Source organism: Fundulus heteroclitus, unplaced genomic scaffold (genome assembly GCF_011125445.2).
Source record: "Fundulus heteroclitus isolate FHET01 unplaced genomic scaffold, MU-UCD_Fhet_4.1 scaffold_90, whole genome shotgun sequence".
Lineage (NCBI taxonomy): Eukaryota > Metazoa > Chordata > Actinopteri > Cyprinodontiformes > Fundulidae > Fundulus > Fundulus heteroclitus.
The window spans coordinates 564,815-591,669 of NW_023397362.1; the positions used below are offsets into that span (position 1 = coordinate 564,815).

Sequence of the window (26,855 nt, forward strand, 5' to 3'; positions counted from 1 at the left end):
TCAAATTTAAAAGTAATTAATCCAGAACTAAAACAGTTATCTTTTCAAACATGCAGTGCTGTGTATATTCATCATGAGCCATGAGTGTTCATGCAGCATGTTTTGTCTCAAGATGTGTGACAAAGACCGAGAGAAAGCTCTTGATTATCAGTTAGTTGTCAGTTATGGGACTTGAACTATCATCATTTGGATAAAAGCTGTAAAAATTATAATATATGCTGTTCAACGATCTCTGCTTATGAATTATGCAAGATTCACATAACGTTAGTCAAGCTAGATTTCTGATGCCAGACTGAAAAGTTTTGTCCTTATACCACCACGTTGAGGAGACCAATTATCTGCAGACATTAGAGTCTGGACTGTTCCCACTATGTAAACAGAATACAAACCCCTCTTTATTTATTTCAGATAGATTTTCACTCAGAATTTTAGATGTAAACTGTCAAACGCTGAAAAAAATACAACAAGGCTTCTTTTGCTTCAAAAGATTATTTTTATATGGCTGCCAATTATACTTCTACTGCATCTTTCTCATTGTGCTCTGTTTTTTTATACTCAATTTAGTTTTGAGTTCAAAAGTGAATTTTCTTCAGTTTTCCGTCCCCAGTATTTTTTGATCATCTGTCTTGCTGACGTGCATCTGCCACCAAGTTTTTATTTTGTTATTTTGCATCCTTACCTCAAAGTTTGATTTTATATACTCTCTTCAGCAGATAGTCAAAGTAAAGTTTTTACTGTGAAATGTGCAGTTCTTGTGATGATTTTTTTCCCTTTAAACACCAATATATTAAAATAAGCATGTACACTGTTTTATTATGGATTTTGTGGATGTCCCACTGTACATTATAAGTCAGTTCAATCAAATTATACAAATAGATTGGTTCAAAATGTCTTTCTATTTAAGGAAACCCAGCAGATTGCACTGAGGCTGCTCTTCGCACCGACGAGCAGGGATTTTTCAGTTTTGTTCCTGTACCTACTTGCCCCTGTCCCTCAGGTTCCGGGGTTATCTAATGGTTGTCCCACATGGCAATCATTCTGACGTGTTCATGTAACACCAATGTGCGTGCACGTTCCTTGTTAGTTTCCGCTTGCTGGCTGCGCATGTGCACTTCTAGTGTTTATGTATCAGGTTAGCTTAGCGGTCAGGTCGACTGGTCGACTTCGGCGTTAGTCGTTCATTGTAGGTCCCCTGCATGGCTGAGAGTCACAAGAAGTCAACCGCGTTCATGTTTATGAGAGGAAAAGGAAGGTGCAGTAGAAAGAAATAATGCCAGAGTGGATTTGGTAGATTTTTTTCCCACGCGATCCCCTGAAGAGCGAAAGAGCAAGATAAGATGGTCTTGCGCAAGCGCAGTTATTCAGACTTTTTGACTTTTTGGAAAATTGTCCACCCTAGCTTTAACCTTTTAGCTCTTCTTGTATCATTTCCTGCATTTTGGACATCCTACCTCTTTTTTTACACATGCTACCACTAACAGTTGAATTAGTTTGTCAAACCCTGATCTGAGAATACTATTTGACTGTGTTTCATGCAACAATGAGAAAAACATTTGACTAGGTGAACTTGGCCAACTACACTACAAACTTCAGACTTTTCCAAAATGTGGTGCTCTTTAGCACCAGAGAATGTTTTTTTTTCCTTGTAAAGCTAAAAGAAATACTGGATTCTCCACAATCTGCCTCCTCCTACTGTGCCTCTTCTGTCACACCTCCTTTCTTTCATCTCAGCTTCTGAACACAGACATCAACATAATCTTGCCTGCTCATTTCACAGCGAAGAAATGTGTCTTTCTGCATTTATTCCAGTCTCCACATCTCTCTTTTATTGTTCAGTTGTCAGTGTTCCCCCACCTCCCTCTTTCTTTAGCCTGCCTACACACATACAGGACAACGCAAGCCATTCTAACTACTTTGACATCAGAATAAGAGGCGACAGATGGAAAGAAAATGTAGAGAAAGAGAAACAAACTGTCAAAAAAAGCTGGAGGGAAACAGGTCATTGGTATTTGGGAACACTAAAGAGAATACAATGAAAAGGTACAAGGTTGGAAAAAATTACGAGTGTAAATACTCAGAACCCTAATTTATAAAATACTATTGCAGTGTTGATTAAAACATAATAATTTTTGTAAATGGTTTGAATACCTTAACAAGCCAAATGCCTTCTGGAGTAAGAGTTCAGACTAGATAAAGGTTATAAGGGGTCATGGTCAAGCGGAAAATAAGCATATTTCAAGCTGGGACTGTTTTACTGATGCACTGCATACAATCAAAAATGAACAGCCAAATATTTCAATTTCACTTAGTCAACACCAACACAGCTGAAATTGCGCCTGAACAGGGCGTTCCAACAGAAGAATGATACATAACATATTAAAGAAGTTCAGAAAGCAAAAGGCCCAACATTAACCTGTTGAAATTTTGCTTAAGAGCCAACTTTAAACAAATAGACAAACCACTTTGAATGAGCTATACCAATTTTGCCAAGATTGGTAAAATATCCAGCTATAATCATAACATGTTTTGTAATCAAGGTGGAATGCATTTATTGGGACCTGGATTTATAATTTACTTTTTAACTTTGTTTAAAAGAAACACAGTTCTTTAAAATGCAAAAGGTAAAAAGGAAGTTCTGTGTGTGCTGTGGTTTATTTTATATTCATTTATATTTTAAATACCTCAGTCTTTTTCAAGGATTTTGATTATCTTGAAGGTGTGTGGTTGGAACCCAAGGGTAGAAGCAAATTAACTAGATAAACTGGTATGACTTAATTTGCCTAACGTAGTTATATTAATCCTCTGCCTGGGGCACTCATTTTAGTTCCTAATATCCTCCTCCAACAATTTTCTTACTTGCATTCTTATTCATAAAGAATCGAACCCACCTCTCATTGTTCCTCCTATTTCAAACAGATAAACTATATCACACCAGTACAGTGTAAATTGCATGTAAAGAACATACATACAACACAGAGAGCATTTGATAAGTTGTGCATGTACAAAGCAAATAGAGTGAATGCCACCACACAGATACCAACAAAAGATGCATCTATGTGCTGCTGTGCTCGGGTGTTATCTGTGTTTGAACCACACCTTCCACTCAGCTGCGTTCGTCACTTTTACAGACTTTAAGTTAATCGATATCTACTTGCTGAAAACTGAGCATACGTTTGTGTATCTTTGGGTTGGTTCAGTAATGTGTTGCTGTCTGACGCTCATGCTGGATAAGTGCAAGCATCCTTACATGTGTTAACATTATACAGGGACCCCCTGGGCCCCCAACACAAGTCTGACCTGTTGAGAAAAGGACTGTCCTGTCGTATTAAGCACCAAGAAGTTAGCAGCATGTCCCCCCAGTCATACTAAAGGACTAGGGGTTGGGTCTCAGTGGATAACATTTTTTTCAGGGAAGATTCTTTACTGAGAACTAGGGTTATTTGGAGGTTAAATCAACTTGTCATGTTCCTAACTTCACGCCTGAACAACTTTTGATTTCAAACCTTGAAAGAGGTCTCTGTCATGAGGGAATACCTGTGTCAAGGAAGGAAGGTACATTGACTGTAATCCTTTTTACTATGGATGCATGTGTTGTTAATTTCTCCAGGGTTAGCACTGTATTACTCTCTTATTAACAGCACACATATGAATTATTTATCCAGGCAAACACCCTGCACAGCTTTTTACTCCAATTCCTTGGCACACATTTGAACTGTAGGTGGTTTTTGAAGGCCAGAGATGGAATTGATTACTCTGAAAAGTCTACAGCTAAACGCCATAAAGCCCACAGAGGGCTTATTACCTTCAAAGTCATTGTTTTTATTTGGGATTTTGCCATATGTTCCGTTGAAATAAACAAAAGGGACCAATATAAGTCTGGGGTTTTATTGACAAAGCCTTAAATCCTATCCCTCAGCAAACAGGAAATCAGAGGAGTCAGGCCAAACCAGGTGTAATACGGTCTCTTTTCTGTAAATAGCTGAGCAGTAGCATTTTTGAACTAGTGGCAAATGATATAATAATGACTAAATATAATATAATAATGAAATAATGACTGCTCTAAAAATACATACAGGGAACTGCCACTGGCCAGCAAAAGTAAAAACATTCTAACTTATTTTGTCGGAGATTGCTTTTCCCCCTTGCTAAAGGGTATTAGTGGTAGACTCGGTTTGATTGGGGACCAAATTGCAAATTTTTAGCTGGTGCAGTTTGCTTTCTTTGAGAAGAAACACACAAGGAAAAAGGTTGGTCAACAACATAGCACAATTTCCTTTTCTACAAAACTGTACACAAAATGGAATGGCAACTGACTTTAGCCGTGTTATTGTCATGCTGTCTTTGGCAAGTGTGTCAAACAAGCACAATTCAACGTGAGCGTGAACTCGTTATATTTTACACGAGGCAAGTGAAACAGGCTCTATATGAGGCGGCTGCATTCGAGTGGAGGTGCATACATCTTATTTGCAACAATGTCACGCTTACAGAGATGTCAACCAAAGTGGCGCCTATGTATTGCAGCCTCACCTCTGTCAATCTGCCCCAGAGCAGCTGTGACTACTAGCATAGCTCACCGCCATAAGGGTGTGAATGTGTGTGTGAATGGGTGAATGACTGACTGTAGTGTAAAGCACTTTGGGGTCGTAGTGCTTGATAAAGCGCTATATAAGTACAAGCCATTTACCATTTACCATTATTTACAATATTTAATAAAAAGTATTATTGCTCAATAACAATTGTATTTACCCAGACTGCAATGATCTGTAGTCCGCTTCCTGCTTTTAGAGCGGCCTCTGGTCCGCTTAGCATTCCCATATGTATTCAAACTGCTCCAGGGTTCGGTTCACTGAGACCTAAGTTTTAAAGGTGGATCTGACTTTCCTCTTTTTGTTCTGCATCGGAATTCCATTGCCCATTCAAACCTTCCCAACTGAACCAAACCTTAAGAGTAAACGAACCAGAGTCTGATTAAAGTGGACTAAACAGGGCTGATGTGAAGTCACTCTTAAGTCCCGTTTACACTACACTTTTTTAACCGAGCCGAGCCGAGACAAGTCTGAGCTTGGATCAGTTAACCAAGCCGAGACGACCGTTTACACACCACACTATCCCGGTTCCTTGGTTGCTCCTCGCCTCCTAGTGGCGATCTGCGGTACTACCGCTCTCTGGGATTGAAGGTGGAAGCAGCAAAACAAAACGGCGGCGCCCGTAACATTCAGGATGTTATGCTTGATATTGTGATATTTCGGTGTTTACGGAGAGTCAGGGGAAGAAGGCAACCTTTGGTGAATTTACTTGAGAGAGTAGGCTTTTGGGAAGTGGATGAGACAAACGAACGTCTAATAAGGATTTACAGACGCAGGAAACAACGACAGACACTGAGGTTCATCACACTGCTAAGCAGAAGCATCACTGGAAACTGTGTGGCACGGTAAGGAAGCTGGTATTATTATGAATGTCTGAAATTTGTCTGAATGGCGTGTGAATCGGGACATGCAGCCAGACACGCCGGAAAAACCGCGGGCAGTCAGCTGACTGTAATGGGGTGACGCGGTCTGCTCATGCGCTCTTTATCAGAAAACCGGGCCAGAAAAAAAAAAACAGGCCGAGACCTACTCAGGAACTGGTCTGCAGTTAGCGCAGTCCGGTTATGTTTAGCGCGGTTCAGTTCAGTCTGCTGACCATTTACACACAAGAGTTATCTCGGTTACCAAGCTCGGACTGGTCTCGGCTCGGTTAAAAAAGTGTAGTGTAAACGGGCCTTTAGATTCACTGGCTGGTGTGAAAATATTCGTTATCGGGCCCAAGAAAAAAATAATTGAGTCAGTTTGTCCAAATAAAATGATTTAAGTGTTTTTTTCTTAAGCAGGTTTAACCATGATTTGCAGTCATCAATGAAGTTCAGTAAAAGCTACAATGAATCTTTAAATACTATTTTTGAGTGCAGATAAGTTGTTGTATCATTTGCATGATAATACAAAGACATCTTGTGTTCAGTAGCAATCCCATAGGTAGCATATAACTATGTGAAAAGTGCAGGACTCAGGATAAGCCTTTGAGGAACTCCACACATAAGTAGAGCTGCACTCAAAGATTGAGTCACAGCTTCTGTGACTCTGTGTTGCTGCTGCTGACTGTTTACATCACTGCCTGCTTCCTGAGCAGCTCTAGCAATTATCCTCTGATTGCCAGCACCTGTGACTGATCCCTGCCACTACCACACCTGTGTGGAGCATTATATATACCTGGCTTCCCCAGAGTGCAGGCGCTAATACAGCCACTAACATCCCTTTCCTTTGCAGTGGGTCCTGTGTCCTTGCCAACAGTTCTCCTATCCGGTTATACCTGTTAATTTAATAAATCTTTTAAATCTGATCTTTGTGTTCGGTTATCTTATTTGGTCCAAAACACAATCTGTTACAGATTGTCCATTCATCTGGATAGAAACAAAGTCTATCAAATATGACATGCGAAACTGAAAAGCAGGCTCTTTATTGCATACACAATGTCTTGGTAAGAAGTGTTGATTGAAGGACCATATGAAATGCACCACAAAGGTCTAAAAACACAAGTATTCTGTGCAGGACATGCTGTTCAGCAAATATGGCAAATTGTTTTGGATGTTTTACATTTGTGAAAAATGTTTACTAAATTAGAGTTTTAGAGTAATGAGACAATTTTTGTTGTTAGTAAAAAAACAGTTAACCCTTAGTATAGTCGTTAATCCTTAGCAGTAAAGTATACAAAAAGCTGGTAATTAGTCGGCTGATTTCCAACAACAAACTGGAACTTATACTCACCTATCTTTTCCTTTTTAATGTATTATTCAAAATGTCTGGATTTGATTTAGTTCTGGTTAGTTCATATGGGGTGCCCCCAGAGACATAAATCAAAATTAACTTCCATATACACATGTTAAATTAAACTCTTCCATATAATATAGTGAAAACCGTGCATAAACACTAGTGAAAAGCTCTCACATACACTAGTGAAAACATTTACCTCTTATATAACCTACTGAAAACCTTGCACAAACACTAGTGAAAAGCTCTCACATGAACTAGTGAAAACATTTACCTCTTATATAACCTACTCAAACGTTCTCATACAAAGTAGTGAGAACTGTTCATATAAACTGGTGAAAAGCTTTACCTTTCATATACACTACTGAAAAGCTTTCATATACACTATTGAAAAAGCTTTTATATACACTACTGAAAAGCTCTCACACACACTACTGAAAAAGCTTTCATATACACTACTGAAAAAGCTTTCATATACACTACTGAAAAGCTCTCACACACACTACTGAAAAGCTTTCATATACACTACTGAAAAAGCTTTCATATACACTACTTAAAAAGCTTTCATATACACTACTGAAAAGCTCTCACACACACTACTGAAAAGCTTTCATATACACTATTGAAAAAGCTTTTATATACACTACTGAAAAGCTCTCACACACACTACTGAAAAAGCTTTCACACACACTACTGAAAAAGCTTTTATATACACTACTGAAAAAGCTTTCATATACACTACTGAAAAAGCTTTCATATACACTACTGAAAAGCTTTCATATACACTACTGAAAAAGCTTTCATATACACTACTGAAAAAGCTTTCATATACACTATTGAAAAAGCTTTTATATACACTACTGAAAAGCTTTCATATACACTACTGAAAAACCTTTCATATACACTACTGAAAAACTTTCATATACATTACTGAAAAGCTTTCATAAACACAATTGAAAAGCTTTCATACACACTACTAAAAAAAGATTTCATACCCACTACTTAAATAGCGGTTTAGCATTGTAGCATTTGACAGGATAAGCTAAAATAAAGTTGAGTAATGCCCCTGCTTCTGCAAGTGTTCAGCGGGTAGCTGAGCAGTAGCGATGGGTCGATGAGGCGTCATGAAATGTTTCGACACGTTGCCAAACTGTATTGATACTGTGTCACTGAATACTGACACCTGCTGGACGTTAAAAATCCCTACAGGCAACCTAGTTGACAGCGTTAACTGACACTGATTAGATGACCTAGTATACACAATAATACAATTTAAGTCATTGTATGTTGCATTGTATTATTTCATATTTTCATTTGAATTTAAAATATCTTTGATTTTTTTTATACAGTCAATAAATAATGTGAACCTGTATCATAACGTAATACCCTCTAAGTAAACATGTTGTGAATGAGGATGCTTGTGGACTGGCATTTTTTTATTTATTTATTTTTTTACAAATTTTTATTCAAAAAAATAAGTTGTTTTCGACGTTTTGATATTGAATTTGTTACGCTTTTTTGATATCACTTCTCCAACTGTAAAAGACCCAATGAAGCACAGATGATGCTGGAGTGCAGAGAAATTGTAATGAAAAGCGGAAGAGGTTTGGACAGACTGTCTTTTGATTTTTCCAGTCTATCATAGGATCTTGGGACCCTCTGCCAAGTATCTGTGCACCTCCTGGATGGCATTAGCTGTGGCACTTTGGGTCTGCCTGCCCACTGCAATGTCAAATGTTGCCAAATGTTATGTAAAAAGAACAAATTGGCATTTTAGTTCATGATTTATAAACAACAAACTGCCCAATAACATGCCTGAAGTAGGGGCAGACAGCTTTTGTGAAGATGGTCCTGGGGCTCATTTGGGGTCGTCAGATGATTTATTTCAATATTCTCAGCCCCATATCGCTTTTCTAAAATAACGAGGGAACACGCTCAGTTCTTAACAATTTCTTTGTGCTGCTCTTCATTTTTATGCCAACGGCCGCTTTTTAATAACGTAGGAGACCCAGAAAATCTCTCAGAGGCAACTGTATGTTGCGCTGTCAGAAATGTTAGTGAGTTACACTTTAAAGGTGTTCCATAGTCAGAGACCCACAAGATTAATAAAATAACTATGCAGAATGAAAGCAATAATGTATTCTGTATCAAATTTTGGCACTTCCAACTCTAATTTTCCATTCCATAGCCTATGTAGTTGTAAAGTGAGGTTGGCACATTAAACATCTACAAGACAATCAGTGTCAACTCATTTTTAGGATTGGTGAACAATGGCTAAAAGATGAGCATATCAGTTATTTCAATAACACACACCATCCCATCATTAATTGCATATGTTGAATATAACCAATTAATGCTTTAGTTGAATACTGTTAAACATAAAACTTTTAACTTAACCTTGCCTGGTTAAACTGTATTTTATCATGATTTGCTGCCATGTCCTTTCAATGCTTTTAGTAATCAATGCCCCCCACAACCTTTTGTGTTGAACTAGTGAAGTGTGAGAAAACTGCTTTAATTCTCCATCACATAACTTTCATATTGCGCATGCATTGACTTTTTCAAAAAAAAATTCTCTTGCCGTTTTCAGCAGCAATGGTATTGTTTCTTATGGTTTAATATTGTTCATATGCCTTCTTTAAAAATGTTTAATTCTACTCGCAGGACATGCGCAGTTCCAAAGCTTTTCTGTCGTTGCCATGATGAATCGAGTTATGTGCGTTCCATTGATCGGGCTTTTTTTCATGCTCGTGTTCACGTTCAACTCATGGTTGATCGGACGCTGTGTTTAGTTACCTGACTTATATCATCTGTTTTGAAATCAGAAACGCTGAGTATGACAGAGTGATGCAGAACTACTCAGAGCAGCAGCTTCCCACTCAGGGTAGATCAGCTGTTTTTATGACACAAGGCTCAGAACAAAGACGCACAGCGCAACCTGCCCAACCATAAAGTCGTCTGCCAAATCCATCAGTGGTGCGCTCCGATCAGCACCTGGTGCTCACAGAGCGAGACTGCGGAACACCATCTCACCAGAGTTGCAAAATGGTTAAAAAAAAAAACTAACAGTTCAGCTTGGCTTTTATTTACTGCGCTGCATAGCTTTGCTGTGCGTGCTGAATCCAGATGCGCGAATGCACACGCGTGCAGCTTAGAGGGAACAGAACACTGCTTATAAACACAGTTCAGCGCGTCAATCAGTTCGAAACAGTTCCTGTATCAATCACGTGACTTTTCCATAGCGATACGCACATCGACACGGGTTTTGCTCTATGAACTCGACGCATGCGCCGACGCATCGGTGTTGCCGGACCCATCACTACTCAGCAGTAATCAATAATTATATTTGATAAAATATCGGCCGGAGATTGCACAAAATGTACGGAGCTAACCGGAGTGACCTCTGTTTACAATAACTTCCGGGTTAATGACGCTCCTTCCTGTTTCACTGAAATGCCTTCCGTTTCAAGTGAAATGCCTTCCGTTTCAAGTGAAATGCCTTCCGTTTCAACTGAAATCCGTAGCTTTTTAGTAGTATGTATGAAAGCTTTTCAGTAGTGTGTGTGAGAGCTTTTCAGTAGTGTATATAAAAGCTTTTTCAATAGTGTATATGAAAGCTTTTCAGTAGTGTATATGAAAGCTTTTCAGTAGTGTGTGTGAGAGCTTTTCAGTAGTGTATATAAAAGCTTTTTCAATAGTGTATATGAAAGCTTTTCAGTAGTGTATATGAAAGCTTTTCAGTAGTGTGTGTGAGAGCTTTTCAGTAGTGTATATAAAAGCTTTTTCAATAGTGTATATAAAAGCTTTTTCAATAGTGTATATGAAAGCTTTTTCAGTAGTGTATATGAAAGCTTTTTCAGTAGTGTATGTAAAAGCTTTTTCAATAGTGTATATGAAAGCTTTTTCAGTAGTGTATATAAAAGCTTTTTCAATAGTGTATATGAAAGCTTTTTCAGTAGTGTATATAAAAGCTTTTTCAATAGTGTATATGAAAGCTTTTTCAGTAGTGTATATAAAAGCTTTTTCAATAGTGTATATGAAAGCTTTTTCAGTAGTGTATATAAAAGCTTTTTCAATAGTGTATATGAAAGCTTTTTCAGTAGTGTATATGAAAGCTTTTTCAGTAGTGTATATAAAAGCTTTTTCAATAGTGTATATAAAAGCTTTTTCAGTAGTGTATATGAAAGCTTTTCAGTAGTGTTTATGAAAGCTTTTCAGTAGTGTATATGAAAGGTAAAGCTTTTCACCAGTTTATATGAACAGTTCTCACTACTTTGTATGAGAACGTTTGAGTAGGTTATATAAGAGATAAATGTTTTCACTAGTTCATGTGAGAGCTTTTCACTAGTGTTTGTGCAAGGTTTTCAGTAGGTTATATAAGAGGTAAATGTTTTCACTAGTGTATGTGAGAGCTTTTCACTAGTGTTTATGCACGGTTTTCACTACATTATATGGAAGAGTTTAATTTAACATGTGTATATGGAAGTTAATTTTGATTTATGTCTCTGGGGGCACCCCATAAGTTCATGTCACTTTACATTTAAAAGTTGCTTTGACACACATCAAAGAGCACATCAAAGAGCATAAAGATTATCCATTTGACGTTCAGGTGTGTATACTTAAATCCTTGTAAAACAGCATGTTTAACCTAACATCTTAGGAAGCAACAACTGCGGTTTTAACTTTTAATACACTGAGATGCTTTTTGAACAACTGGCCCTCAAACTGTGTGGAGCATCCACTGCTCTGTTGAGCAAGTGTTTATAAGTAAATGTTACGTGTAAAAACAATAAAGGTGTATTTTCTATTTTATCACCACTGTATTCCTAATATATTAAGGCATTCATGAATCATTACTGGAAATATTAATATTTACAAATAAAATCACTGAAAAGAATAACGGAGCATGAGAACCTTTTAAGTTGATATGGGTTAAGGATTTACTGTCGCCTTCTTCTGCACTTTACTCACTTCTCATGGCTCAAAGCAAGCTAATATTTGAAAACCACTTTGAGTTTGAGATGAGCAACACTGTTGAAAAACGTAATAACTGTAACTTTCATGGTTGCAGTTCTGGTAAAGTGTCACCAGACGAAAACATCTGCAAAAGTATCCAGAACTAACTGTGTGCGATAGCTGGTCTGGTCTGCATCACGTTCAAATAAAGTGTGGGTAAATGTATTTTCCCACACTTCTACATCTGACATCCCACATATTAGCCATGTTGTCATGGCTATAACCTACTTAAAGCTTTTCAGTGTGTTCATATTATCCTATTATGAGGCAGCTTTCTCAGTGAAACAGAACATTTGTTTTTGAAAGCAGTTCTTTTATTTTTATCTGCTTAAAGACCCTAATGCACCAGATTACTAGAGCATCCAGTCCCCATCCTTGAACATTTTCGTGTTATTTTAGTAATTTATGTTCTAGTTATTAATCCAGACCGTATTTGTACACCAAACATGAAATGCTCTTGATGCTGGATCTACAATGCCATTAACAAGACAATGTGAGGTTTGTAAAGATGAAAATAGAAAACATTTAAAATGGGCTCTGACAATAAAAATCTTGTCTTTCATCTTTCCAATTCTGGCTAACAGGAAAGACAAAAGTCTGTTAATTTTGAATAGAAGCACAGTGTGACAGAACTGGCAGGACATGAGGAAGATGAGTGATGAAACCAGCCCACCGAACAGATAAAGAAAGGGAGGGACAGTGACAAATTTAGACTTCCTGAAGGCATCAATCACAGAAATCCTCCTTTATCCATTTAGCTGCAGATTTATTTCTACTCAAATGTAAAAATGAATGACACAAAGAAAGAAGATTTAATGGTAAAAACACCATATTTAAGCTCCAGTCAGGTTGACTTTGGACAGAAATGCACTCAAGATAAATATGAAGATCATAAAAATTATGTTTACTGTTAAGTATAGCAGATCTAGAACATCACTTTTTCCATCACCCTATAAATCAGACACTTAAAGGGAACCAAACTTAACAAAGAACAAATGTAATTTCTCCATAAAAAGGAAAATTAACCCATAGGTTGTTAAATGTGGACCTCACCTTAATAAAGATGGTTTCAGGCCAGATGTTTAGTCAGAAAACTAAAATAGAGCACAGGATTGTTTTGGGGCCCATATTTGCCCCATATTTACTGTTTCCATACAATTACTTTCCACAGATTTGATCTTAAAATTTCATCTGTTAGAGCTACAATAAACCCCCATATGTTTGAGTTTGTTCAAATAAACCATCAAGAGAAAAAAGTTAACTTTGTAAAAAAAAAAAAAAAGACTAAATACACTGTATTTTTTGTTTATTCTGTGGGTTTTTGATTGTGTAACCTTAATTTCTTTCAGCATAGCCAGACATAAACTGTACAGAAAACATACTTAGACTTAAAAATTCTTGTATATTTTTAGGCAGTTTAAAAAGTGAGAAACCAAAGATCAAATAAATAATTTTTGTTACTAATCTTTGTTTTCAAACCAGCATAAAAACTTAAAAACTTAAGGCTTTTGTAGGATTTGAACCACGTGTTTGAGCAACTAATAATACCAAGCAGATACTACTGACCATTGATTTCCCGTACAGGTGGTTTCAGTCATTAACTGAAACAGAAACAGCTCTGTAGGAGGCTTAAAACTAAGCATGAAACAACTGAACAGCGACCAAGGTGAGATTGTGGAAGACCATTTCATGTGATAGGTCACACACTGAGAGCAGCAAGAAGGCATAACCATCACAAAAACATTTCTCCTAGAAGCTTAAAGTACCTTATGGTCATAACTGGCAGCATGCAGGATTACTCCGGTACAACCATTTACTGTTCAGTGAGGTTTGACCAGAGGAGGTTTTTATTGAAGAGCTCCAGCCAGAAATCCACAGTGCAGCAGGTTTGGTTTTAACTGTTACATCTGCTTTAAGCTTACAATTACTGTAAGTATATAGTGTGTTTGTCTGTCTGTTCTTTTCTGGATTTTACATGGACTGTGTTGCTGTAAATAAATTGCCCCTCAAGTGATTAATAATGCTCTCCTGACCTCAGATCTCCAAATATAAGGCAAGGCAGGGCGGCTAAACCATGAAGAAGACGCAATCGAGATGAGAGCAGGTGCTCTTGACTGATGACTTCAAATTTTATCAATTTTGCTGCAGCATAGTCCTGTTTGGTAATGGGCTGCAGGGAGAGCAGTACCATTATGACTGTCTGCAGGCAACAGCAAAGCATGATAGAGGTTCCTTGCAAGTTTCAGTCTGCATTTCTGCAAATGCAGTTAGGAATTGAATCGAGATTAATGGTGTACACAAATGCAGGAACATACTTATCCATCATGCAATACTAGCATGATTGCTACCAAATTTATTATCCATCTAAACAATGATCCCACAATGCACATGTCTTTAAGAACCAGAACAAGTGTTATGTGGAAGTCTATATCCACAGATCCGTGGTTGGATATTTAAGATATTTGGAGCAGCATTCATGTTCCTTTAAAATAAATGTAGCACATGTATACAAAAGAAGGGATGTTGTTTCAAATTTAAATGGTGGTCACACCAAATAGTTTTACTCAGATTAGTCTTATGTTTATTCGCTGCTTCTGGTTGACTAATAAAAGTAAAACATTACCATGTTTTGAAAAATTAAAAAAAATAAAACAGAATTTACAGGTTTTCTTCCATGTGTGCCTAAAATTGTGCACAGTTCTGAATTTTACCTGAAACCTGTTCTGCACATGCTCAATGTCTTTTTAAACTAAAACTGATTAATCTAAGTTGGATGTAAGCAACTAAAGATAACTTTATCTTAATTGGAAACTTAAAGACAAAAGCAAAACATGGAACAATATAAACATCATAAAGATTATGCAAATGCAAATTTTAAAAAACAGATGAGCTGGTGAGATGAAAATGGTACAGCATATATTAATTGTGATGCAAGTGGACAGCCTATAGAATTTACTTTTATCTTCAATTATGATCAAATATCTTATTTTGAAAACCAATTACCAACATACAATAGGACAAAAGCACATAATCAGAATCAGCTGTCTAACAGGCATTAAGTTTGATTTTTCTACTCAAAGAAGTTTGGAGTTGCAAAACTAGACCCACACTGAACAACTGTTATTGGTGTTTCAGTGCACCAACGGCAGCTGTTCTCAGTCTTTTCATAATACTCGAGGCAAAACTAGTGTCAAGTTTATCAAGTGGCATTATGTGCACACAGCATGAAGCCATCACTCTAAATCTGCACAGTGGTTAGCTATTTGTCTTCCTCTCACTTGAATCTTCTGTCTCTCAGTATGTCGGATTTTAGAATCATCATCAACAATTTTTCCTCGTCCTGAAAGGCAGCAAAACAAGTCTGAGAGGTTGGCTTTAAATGTCACAATAAGATTAAAGTCAAGGAATTTCTGGGTTTCTTGTCTATTATTTACATCTTTGACTTTACTGGCACCAGAAAACAGAGAGAACAAATTCAAAACTTGGTGTGAAAAAAGTGACCTGCCATGCTGCTGGATTGAAAAAACAGGCAGATTTCATCCTCTTTTCCAGTGTGGGCTGCTTGATTTCTATGCAAAAATGTTTCAAACCTAATTTATCTAAATTGCACTTGGTTGCAGAGGGGTACTTCTCACATTAGTGCACCACCAGCAAGATATAATTGATTACCAGTATTTCTAGTTATTTTTCAGAACAAAAAAATGATGTCGTATTTTTGCATTTTGTAGTCCGATACACCAAAACTGAATAAATAAATAAAGAAATGAATAATTTTGCTCACTACATTCTTGAGCATCACATTTTGATTACAAAACTTTCTGACATGATTCCTCCAGCTAAATGATAACAATAATAAAGCACAAGTGTTTTTGTATCTCATTGGTGCCTTCACTGCATCTGCGGTTTTCATCTGAAGAGAAGGCAACTGTGACCTGATACTAAAATAGGTAACTGTGTACATCTGCTGAACTTGACTAGTGCACAAATCACCATTTATTTATGATGTTGCTGATTCTGTGACATCTTTAGAATAAACCCAAGATGTGTAAAGTAAGGCTTAAATAAATCTCCCGTGATGTCAGTTTTTTTTGTTTGTTTTATATTTAGGCCTTTTAAGTAGTTGTACACAGTTTTGTGCTTACCACATAGAGTTGTTTCCATAGTAAGGCCCATTCCTGAAGAGTCAATGTCACCTCCGTAACAATTGGGTCTTCCAGGGGGATCACTGTCTCGTGAGGCCTGTGCAGAGATGAAAGAAAAACCACATATTTATTAACAGCCAATGCATTCAACGATTATTTATTTCAAAAGCTTAATATATCCTACAAGAACATCAGCTATCATTGACAGTGAGTCGATAACCAACTAATGAATGAAACTTCATTTACTGTGCTGTATGACTATGACTTAGGTTTCAACACATCATTGAAAATACATTCTTACTTTTATTGGAATTTCAAAGAGACAGTCAAGGAAATCACAACAAAACAGCTGCTCCACAAAAAGAAATAAATAAATACAAATCTCAGAATGTGATTACTGCACCTATTTCAGAAAAGTCTCATCCAGGTGGCAGCAGAAAATACTTTGATCATTTATAGCTTTGTTAAAAATGCAGCAGCTAGAAAAGTCAAACATAATGGCATAAATATTTTCTTTAAAACAATGCATCACTGAAGTTGTTGAGACCAACCAGAGTTTAAAGGACATTACCCCAAAAAGAGAGACATCAGACTGAGTTATTACCAGGAGTAAAAGGGAAACTAAATATGTAAACTTTTCTGAATAATTGCAATTACTCCATTTTATAACAAACAGTTTTGTACAGAATTTCAACCATAGTGGTGAACAATTTGCTTCCAAGCAGTAAGACGTGTTTTATAGTGGTCTAAATCAAGTCATTCTACTCATTTTAGTCCAGTCCATGTAGACGAGTGGGAGAAAAAACAGAATGTGTCAACCTTAAAAAATAAATGAATTTAAGCCAGAGGAAGGTATCTTTTAAGACGTAAGAAAAAAATCCATCAAAAACTGACACAGTACTTTGGAGACGCTTCCACCAACAGTTGATCTTCAGTAACAGTGTCAGAAATCACCTTGTTCTGCCAATTAATGCTTTTCAAACTGTTATCTTTGGGATTTTTTTTTTCATATTTTTGTGTTTGTGACTTACTGAGAGCAACAAAGTTCTCAGAGAAATCAATTTAAAATTGTTTTGTTTCTTTTCCAAGTTGTCTTTGTGTTGAAAACTCACGCTCATCAATGCGGTTTGGGAACCTTTTTCTGCCTGAATGACTCCGAGGACATTGTTAAATATTGCAGCGAGGAGAAATTAAAGAAAAATATGTATTGCTGTAAAAATGTTGATATACTGGACTAAAAATTACCAGGCAGGAAACAATACTTTGATGAGCAGTATTTTCACAGTAATTGAGCAGTAATTTGATAATTATAATATATATATATATATATATATATATATATATATATATATATATATATATATATATATATATATATATATATATATATATATGGTGTATATTTTTTTTTTTTTTTTGACTGATGACCAGCCATGATGAATACTTTGGTGAAATAATCAGGGTAGGACAAAGACTTCACCTTTCACATTTCATTTTATAGGAGTATTGTCCATACTACGTTGTGTATATTGTTTTCCCAGAGGGTAGAGGGGTTGGTTAAAACTAAAAGCTGACTCTCAGTTTAAGGCTGGAAGTCAGAAATAACCATGCACCTTATTTTTCATTTTCTCTGCCATGGATGCCAGATTTTTCCTCTTCCATACCCGTACTTTGCTTCCAATGTGTTTTCACTCCTGTGCCAGCTTCTCCGCTGTTTCGTAGCTATTTAATTAATAGGAACAATGTACCAGATTAGCTGATCTCCCAGCAGATCAGTAGAAGAAAACTGCCTGCTGAGTTCACCCACACTACTTGGGCTTCAGATGTTCCCTCTACTTTTCTAGTCCTCCATTCCCCCGTTCCTAATTCACTTCCATACTTTGTGTTGCTCTTCTTCAAGTTTCTTTCTTAACTTCAGTTTTTTGACATGTGCAAGCCTAACTCCTTATGATTACTGTCGTATAGATGACGTATGATGACGCTGCTGCGGATCACTCATCATTCATCCGTTGCTCATCCCAACCAGTCACACCTTTACCTGGCGAGTGCTTCTTTAAACACCTTTATTGTACAACATTTTAATGGGTAAGTTGGGTTAATATTTAAGATGTTCTGTTTTGTTCATTATTTTGGCACATCTTCATCCTGAGGCTGTTTTATGAGTTAAAATTTAAAAAGAAAATGGCTTTTGTTAATAAAATAATTGTAAAAATAATATAATGTGTTTTGCAGCTGTGTGAGGTCTGATGAGGATGGATTATCTTGTTGCGGCCTGGCGGACCCTAGACAGGCCATCACACTCCTGCTGACCCCGTTTCTGTTAGCTCAAGCATGTTTATGCTCTCCTTTCTTCTTTTTCCAATTTTCAGCCCCTATTCCTGTTCCATATTCCCCACACAGCATTCTATCCAATATTTATTTTAGCTTTTTTTTTTTGCCCTTGAATCCCCTGATTCTAGCTCATTTTTATTCGCCTGCATTTATCATCCATCTTTATTCTGTAAATGTGTATTAACGTTCACTTTGATCAAGCATCACACTCCACATCTCAGCTCTGATCCAAGTTATCATTTCTGTCCTCCATCAACCTCCAGAACATCTTTAGCATCGCTGGCAGCTCTTCCGCCTCTGTTGTTTCCAATCCAAATATTCAACAATCCTAAATATACTTTCTGTGGCTCTTTTCAAATTCATGAGAAGTGTTATTTTTTTCTAATATTTGTCTCAAAACATAAAAACCCCACAACTGTGCTTCCAATTTTAACAGTGTTAACCCTTTGACCATTGGCAACTTTATTTTGTTTCATCAGCTGTCCATTAATGAGAATCAGAATTAACCTTTTCTTTGCCACGTTTGTGGGTACAAACAACAAATTTTAATTTGAATTCCAACGCCGGTATTGTGAAATAATCAAAACCAAAGAACAGAATAGCTGAGCAGCAGCAACTATAATCTATAACAACAACTAATGCTTTCAAGGACAAGAACAGGGACAGTATGCACAAGAGTGGTTGTTAATATATATATATATATATATATATATATATATATATATATATATATATATATATATATATATATATATATATATATATATATATATATAATATATATATATATATATATATGCACAACATCCACATTCCATACAAGTAGTGGAAAAACCGGCAAATATGCCCATTGTTTCCTGCAAAGTAGCTGCCTCCCCTGGCTGTGAGGTGTTCTTCAGAGACACAGGATGGGGAGAGGAACTGACTCTTTGTCAGCTCATTGTATCAGAGCCCAATAGGTCCAACCTGAAGGTAAAAGTCTGAATAATCTTTGACCAGGATGAGTCGGGTCGACAGCTACTTTAGCTGTCCATTTTTAGGTCCTGGAGCTGCACAGGTCATGAATGGGTGGAAGGTCAGTCCTGATGATCCTATCTGCAGATCTAATTGTTCGCTGCAGTTTGGACCTGTCTAGTTTGGTAGATGAGCTGAACCCTACACAGATAAATAAGCACAAGACAGACTGGATGATGGCAGTGTGGAAGATGTTTAGTAGGCTCGTGCGGAAGGTTGTACTCCTCAAGATGCCGCAGGAAGTACAGTCTTTGCTGTGACTTCTTTCAGATGTAGTCAATAAGTGGGGACCATCTGAAGCGCAGAGAGAGGGTGATTCTTAGGAACCAGATGTGATCCACATTTAGACCGTGTTGTTGAGTATGGGGGGGGATGGGGGGGGGGCGGGGGAGAGAGTATGAGGGGTTCTCCTGAAGTTCACCGTGATCTCCACTGTCTTCTGCCTTTAGCAGGTTTAGCTCCAGGTGGGGAGAGAGCACTAACCTGACTCTAGCCATATGGATTTAGCTCCGCCTAGCTTCACTCACATACATCTGGGACCTCTCCCATAGAAAGTGATTTCTCCAACCAATTTTATTGTCTAGCCAATCAGGACGCAGGGCTGGAGTTTCATAGATGTGAGGTAGTGGAGAAGCGACCGTGATGTGAGACTGTTTTGATTTAGGCAATGGCGGCTCGCATCGAGGAAGCAAGCGTTAACATTGATGCTGCTATTTCTTCCGTATTGTCCAAACTACCTAATATTGATTCATTAAAAGAACATCAGAAAACGGCTCTGAAGGCTTTTGTTGGTGGAAACAATGTTTTCGCCCTTTTCCCGACCGGATTTGGCAAGTTTTGTTTTCCGGGGCGCGCCCGTGGCAGTTAGCGCAAACCATATTAGGAGGCCTTTAGTCCTCGACGCGGTCAGCCCGGGATCGACTCCGACCCGCGGCGCTTTGCCGCCTGTCCTCCCCCCCTCTTCCTGTCAGCTCACTGTCAATAAAACGCGTGCCACTAGAACCGCAAACACATAAAAAAAAAAGTTTTGTTTTTTCCTGCGTCGCTTTCACAGCGTCAAGGGTTAGCTTCGGTGTGACTGGTTGAAATAACACGTCGATAAAGATGACAGACAAGTGGCTTATCCAATCATATGCAAGGATTTTTGATAAGGCCCAGCCTTTAAAAAAGGCAATTCCTATGGAGATGTCCCAGATGGATGTGAGTGGAGCTAGGCGGAGCGAAATCCATATGGCTAGAGTCAGGTTAAGAGAGCACACCCCTGGGGGGCGCCAGTGTTGATTGTTCTTTGGCCTGAGAAGATGCTCCGAAGCCTCACCTTCTGTCCGTCAGTAGGAAAGCCGGTTATCGGTGAGTTTCTGATGGAGGATGTCAGGGTTGATCACGTTGAAGTTTGAACTGAAGTCTACAAACAGGATCCTCGCTTATGTCCCTGGTCGAGGTGGAGCAGAATCACCATGACGTATTATTTAGCTGCATCCACGCTTTCCTTAACCTTAGACCCACTCATCTGTGCTCATGATTTATATCCAGCACTAGTCAAAAAGTGTGGACATCTAAACTTGACTTGCACTGTCAATAACTGTGAGCCTTTCACATACATGTTATTTTTCACTCTGGACAAATCACACCTTCCTGCTGCTGAGGCTTTCTGACAGACCAAACACAGAATCTGAATCGCTCCTCCAGCTATGACAGCAGAAGAAAAACCTCCTTCTGCCCAAACACTCTGCTCCTGCTTCAAAATGTTCTCCAGGCCATTTTTAGGAACAGCTTCTCTCTTCTTCTTCTTCTTTTTTTTTTTTTTTAAATCGCATAGATTGTGTCCAATAAAAACTAGTGTAATATTTATCCACTGGCCTCCTCCACCTGACCTTTCAAACTAGAAATTCACACATTGTTAATGTAGTTTCATTAAAATTTCAGTACAGAAATAGCTTTTGACTTTTTACTGTTGTTTTATTGCTCTGTGTTTAAACAAAAAAACGTACTTTGTGTGTTAATTTATTTGTCCCTCTGTCATATTAGTTAGTATTAAACCAGTATCATTATAGCTGCTATAATCCATAACTCAAAGACGTTTTAGTTATTGTTCAATAAATCTTAAAAAGTAATTAAATATTTATTAGATTCTCCATTCCAGTTTATGTTGATTTTTCAAGATCTCTGTTTTTCTGGATAAAGATTATTTTATTTGAATAATTTTACAAGATGAATCCATTTATCTAAACTAGTTTTATTTTGTGAAAATGTTCATGAGTCAGCTTCAAATTTCTGCAACATTGCTGACAATGAGAAAAGAATTTGATCTTAAGCAGCCATGTTTTAGCAATAATCACGCAAAATATTGCAAATTGTTATCAAAGTAAAAAAGTAAACCCCTTAATATGGTAAAGGGCTTGTACTTGTATAGCGCTTTTAACTCGTCTGACAACCTCCACAGCACTTCACACTACAGTTTAGTCATTCACCCATTCACACCCTGACGGTGGTGAGCTATGTTAGTAGCCACAGCTGCCCTGGGGCAGACTGACAGAGGCGAGGGTGCCATACACCAGAGCTCCGGGACCTCAAATTCCAAGTGAGTAGTGATTTCGGTTTATGGAGGAGGTCTTTTAAATGGTCACGTTTTGATTGATAATGATAAGGCTCACTATTTTAGTCACAGCACACTTTACCACGACTGAAAAACTAGGCATGATAGCAGTTTATCTTGCAGGGTATTCCTTTCACGTTACTGTTTATATGTTGGACACAGTCGTCTTATCAATGTGTGTTAATATTATGACAGGGTCTGCCTCCTTAGGCTAATATGCAAACTCTTTATTATATGCATGAGGATAAAAACAGACATGTGATCGGGTTTATCTCAAACCAAGAAGTTGAGCCTGCCATGTATGCCATGCTGTTCTACTCTACAGTCTACTGACTGTTCAAGAATACCACAATCATGGTAGAGCGATGGTGTGTGGCATCAGATGTCATGAGGGGAGGGAGACAGTGTGATCAAGTAAAATGCAGGTCCACATTATGCAAATAACATCTTCTCAACATGGCTTTTTTTATTTATTTTTTTTAAAAAGTGCTCATTATAACAGCATTTTAATAGGATCTACACTGAAATATGGTATTAATATGAAAGAGGCCATTTTCTTTGATACACGTCTAAAAGAGAGACCCTTCATATTGTAAAGTGACATTCTGCAACCTTTAAAATCAGCACAAAAAATGTATGTTAAGTTTAGAGACCCTCTTAAAACAAAGTAGATATGGGAGGAGTTCCCTGTTTGTTTTGTTTTTCTTTTACAGCTAAATTTCATGCCCTAAAAATGAAAACCGCTTTATGTCTCATAAGCTGCAGACAGGCTGATGCAACTGAGGCTCAGCAAAAACAAAACTGCAGGCAACTGAAAAAGGTTTCTGTTTGAATATCTTAATAGCTTTGTTACACACTGGTATAGTCTGTAAATACTATAAAAATCTTTGCCTTTGTCTATTTATCTGCTTTGTATTCATGATTATTCAATATTTTTCCTATTATTCATTCTTACTCAATAATATTACATTACTAGAGCTGCACCTTTAACCCATCCTCCCACTGAAAAGAATTAATTTCCCCCTATGAGGATGATAGTTTATTTTGTCTACATATCAGGAGCAAAAACTATAGGATTATTATAGAAGTTTATGACCTCCACTGTTTAAGATCCTCTTAGGCTTGCTAAAAGTCCTCCTCACTACTCCAAACATTTTTTTTCACTTGAGCTCTGAAGGCCTAAGATGCTTTGAGAATGACCTTAATCTTACTGATGTAAAATTCTGAGAAAAATCTTAAAATTCTTAGATTTTTCCTGAAATTACATCACTAAGAGCTACTTTTAGTCTCAGGGGTTCTTTGTGAATACGGCCACTGGACTTCTCCAACACCTCAGCAGTGCTACTGGGTGACCGCCTCCATGCCGCATTGCTGCAGTCATTTTTGCATACAACTCTTCAGTGGGCTAAAATTTCTGTATTAAAAATATTTCATTTGTCTTATGTAATATTCTTATTTTCCAAGAAACTGAAATGTGGGTTTACATTAACTGTAAGAAATTCAGAACTAACAGAAATAATCGTTTGAAATATGTCACCCTGTGTATGATTCATCCAGATGAAATTCTCAGTTAAATTACTAGAATAAAATAACCTGTCAATGATATTTGGATTTATTGAAATACACCTGTGCTGTCAGAAATTAATTCACGTACTATATGCTGTCTTTGACCTGCTGTAATATGTAGGTCAGCAGTCATTATTCTCCATTGGCCTTAATAAGAACAGACGGTCAATGTGTTATCGGATTCTATCTGTAGGTTTTTACATCAGTGTTCTTACAGCTGGGGCAAAAAGAAAGCTTTCTGTCGTATAAACTGAGTCTGTACAATATCTGCATGCTATTTCAAACCTGAAATTACTTTAAAAATAAAAACTTTTCAAATTCTCCAACAGATATTTTGTATGGAGACTTTTCTAGAATGGTTTTAGATGACTAAATGTAAAATATGCTGAAACTTTCCAAGAATGCTCATGTATCTTTAAGGCATCCCTCCTGATTGAGGAGTTGTTAAACTTCAAGGCAGCTTTCCAAAGCTGGATGGGAGGCGTATTGAGCTACTTGGGGAATTATGCTTGTTTTAAGCAATCTTGCAACGCGTGTAACAAAGAAACTCTGCTCATGCAACCTATCTGCATATCTTTAACCTCTGAAGAAAATGTAATGTGGAACAATTTACATAATTGTTGAATACCAATGTCTCATATGTCTCAGTTCTCTTCAGTTTGATACAGTGGAAGCCATTTTTTATCATTCCTCATTATTTCCCTCAGTCCCAGCCTTGTATGTTAGCTCCTCCCAGCGAGAGTATAAAACCAACATGACAATGAATATGCCCGTTTCCTCGTCAGTTTCCTCCTCTAGGTGAATTTAAGCAGCATGAAAGTCCTCTGAGATGACAGATTCTTGATCAGTACTCGCACTTGAATTTTAACTATGCATCATCTTCTAAAATTCATCAACTACTCTCTAACTATCAGTAATATATAATACTCACTTTCCCTGATGAGGAGTTTGATATAAGAAAATAAAAATTCCTTAAATCCCCTTAATTTACAATCCTTGTCTTTAATTATAAGAAAAAAAATATTTTGTTAATTTAAACAGACATTAACACTGGTTAATTAGATGTTTTTTCCCCTGTTTTCGTAGTTTTGTAATCATTATGCAAATGTATTAAAACATGTATTGCTTAATGTGAAAAAGAAAAAAGGGTTTATTTCATGCATTATAATTCAGAGAAAGGGTCTTTAAACAATTCATCCCAAGACAAAAAAAAAACATACTGAATAACATTTAGAATGTATCACAGAACAACACAGTCACTGCAGACACAAGTGATTTCTTCCTGCATTGTTTTACATAATCATATCAGCGCTGCTGTGAGTTAAAGATGATATTATTATTCAGTTTGGAGCAAAAGTGTTTTGTACTTTCTTTGCTAAAATCATACATTATGCAAAACGAAACAGGGGGTGTGTGATGAAAATATCTGAAACAAAAGTATTTGATGCTAACAAGAGGTTGTTTCCTTCGGTGCTCTGGTCTTACCATGGTGTAAGGCTGCATCATGTGGAGAAGAAAGGGAACTTAGACGGTAGTAACAGCTACATTTTCTTAGTAGACCGAACATTTAGACCAACCTCCATGTATACGATTTCCCAAAAGTGTGGCGTCATTGTAATGGTCATTAACAAGATGTTTAAGTGATAGATTTATTTTAAAAGCAGTAGGGTTAAAAAGTTAGCTTTAGATTTGCCACATTCTACAGTAGTTATTATAATCTGTGACTTTAATTCATTTAAATTTTCAGTAGCAAGATGGATGCAATCTACCAAGCTCTATTGTTTAGGTCATGTGCTTTTGTTTTGTTCCGATTATATTTTGATGACTAGTTTCTGACAGTGGTGGGAATACCATAAACAGTGTAACGGGTTAATTTACTATTACCTGAAGTAGCCGCATTAGGTTCGCACAATAATTTCAGAAGTTAATAAATGTGCTGCTGACTTTTGTTCCAGTTTCAAAGCAATTTTAGATTAGATTAGACTAGATTCAACTTTATTGTCATTACACAGGTAAAGGTACAAGGCAAGAAAATGCAGTTTAGATCTAACCAGAAGTGCAATAGCAGCAAGTGCAGGATAAACAATGGTTCCATATGTACAGGACATGGGTTATTACTGAATAAATATAGAGATGTATACCATTATAGACAGAATTTTACTGATTGATTTGTCCTATGAGTATAATATATAGATAACTAGTATTGTGAACTAAATTTACAGCTGGATATGTACCGAATATAGTATTCTTTTATTCTTTTTTATTATTCACAATTTCATAACTGGCATACAACTGATACCTGTATGAGATTATGTGTAAGTTTGACAATGTCTTTTTTTATTGCTTAACTAAACTATGGTATTATATGCACCTTATGGATTTCTGTGAAAATCTGGAGTTGTTTTCAGTGACATTGCAAAAGTCTTAAGAAAGTGGACTCAATTCAGATTTTAGATTGTCTAATATCTACTTTCAGGTAAATCATTTCCACTGAAATATTATTCAGAGGGATGGTGAATAATCAGCTTTTGATGCAGTAGAACTACGTTGTGTCTTGTTGCTGTGCTCGTTCTTGCCACAGTGACATGAAACAGTCTTCCACAGCCTCCCCTTGGTAGCAGAGATTGGCTCTTCCTCGCCCAGTTTTAAGCATCCAGCACAGCTGTTTCAATGTCGGCCCATAACTGTGTCTCAACCTTCATGTGACATTGATGAGCATTAGCAGCTGTTTGGTTTAATTGGTTGATCAGACACCTGACTGCAATGCTGCAGCATCCCTGACCTTTTCAAGGTGTACCTATCAGAAATGATGCTGGTGTGAAGGCAACGGGTGATAACATCAAATACTGATGTGATTTAGATTTTTCTTCTTTTGTTTGCTCCATTTGCATTTTGTACATTTTGTACGTTTTTCATTTGCACCCCGGAAATTGTAAAATGTAGTGATGCTATTAAAGTATGTTAGGACAAATTACAGATTTATCTAAAGCAGTTAAAAAAATAGCACACAGAGGTTGCAACAAATGCAATAACCAAAAGACAGCATGTCACAGTCTCTCATGTTTCTAAGCTCACCCTCTGTTGGTAACAATGGCTTTCTTCAAGTGAATGTAGCTGGCCGGAAAAACTCCCTGTGAAGACAGAAAAAAAAAAGAAAAAGTTGCACAATTATATGAAGTTATGGAGCTAGAAGAAAATCTGTCTTTTTAAAGCTTCACTAATCAGTGGCATACGGTCATATTCAACATAAATGTGCTGTTTAGATCTGGGAACCAGCACATTTTAATCAAGCATTAGGAGTTGTACCACCTTGTAATAATTTGACAGATTAGCAGAAAATACATACAGCAGAGTGTTTTCTATACTTGGAATTTTACAGCGTTTCCA

The 26,855-nt window shown here is 37.1% G+C and overlaps 1 protein-coding gene across 1 annotated transcript in view; it reads right to left on the reverse strand.

Annotated features, from left to right (window-relative positions):
- The window catches only part of LOC118562380 (dedicator of cytokinesis protein 3-like), a 79,956-nt gene extending 53,355 nt beyond the window's left edge, over positions 1-26,601 (reverse strand). Inside the window, exons 1-2 of the mRNA XM_036134739.1 lie at positions 26,544-26,601; positions 15,962-16,058 (exon numbers count right to left, since the gene is read on the reverse strand). The gene's annotated coding sequence lies outside the window, so the exon portion shown is untranslated. The remainder of the gene's footprint in view (positions 1-15,961; positions 16,059-26,543) is intronic.
- Between the last annotated feature and the right edge of the window lie 254 nt (positions 26,602-26,855).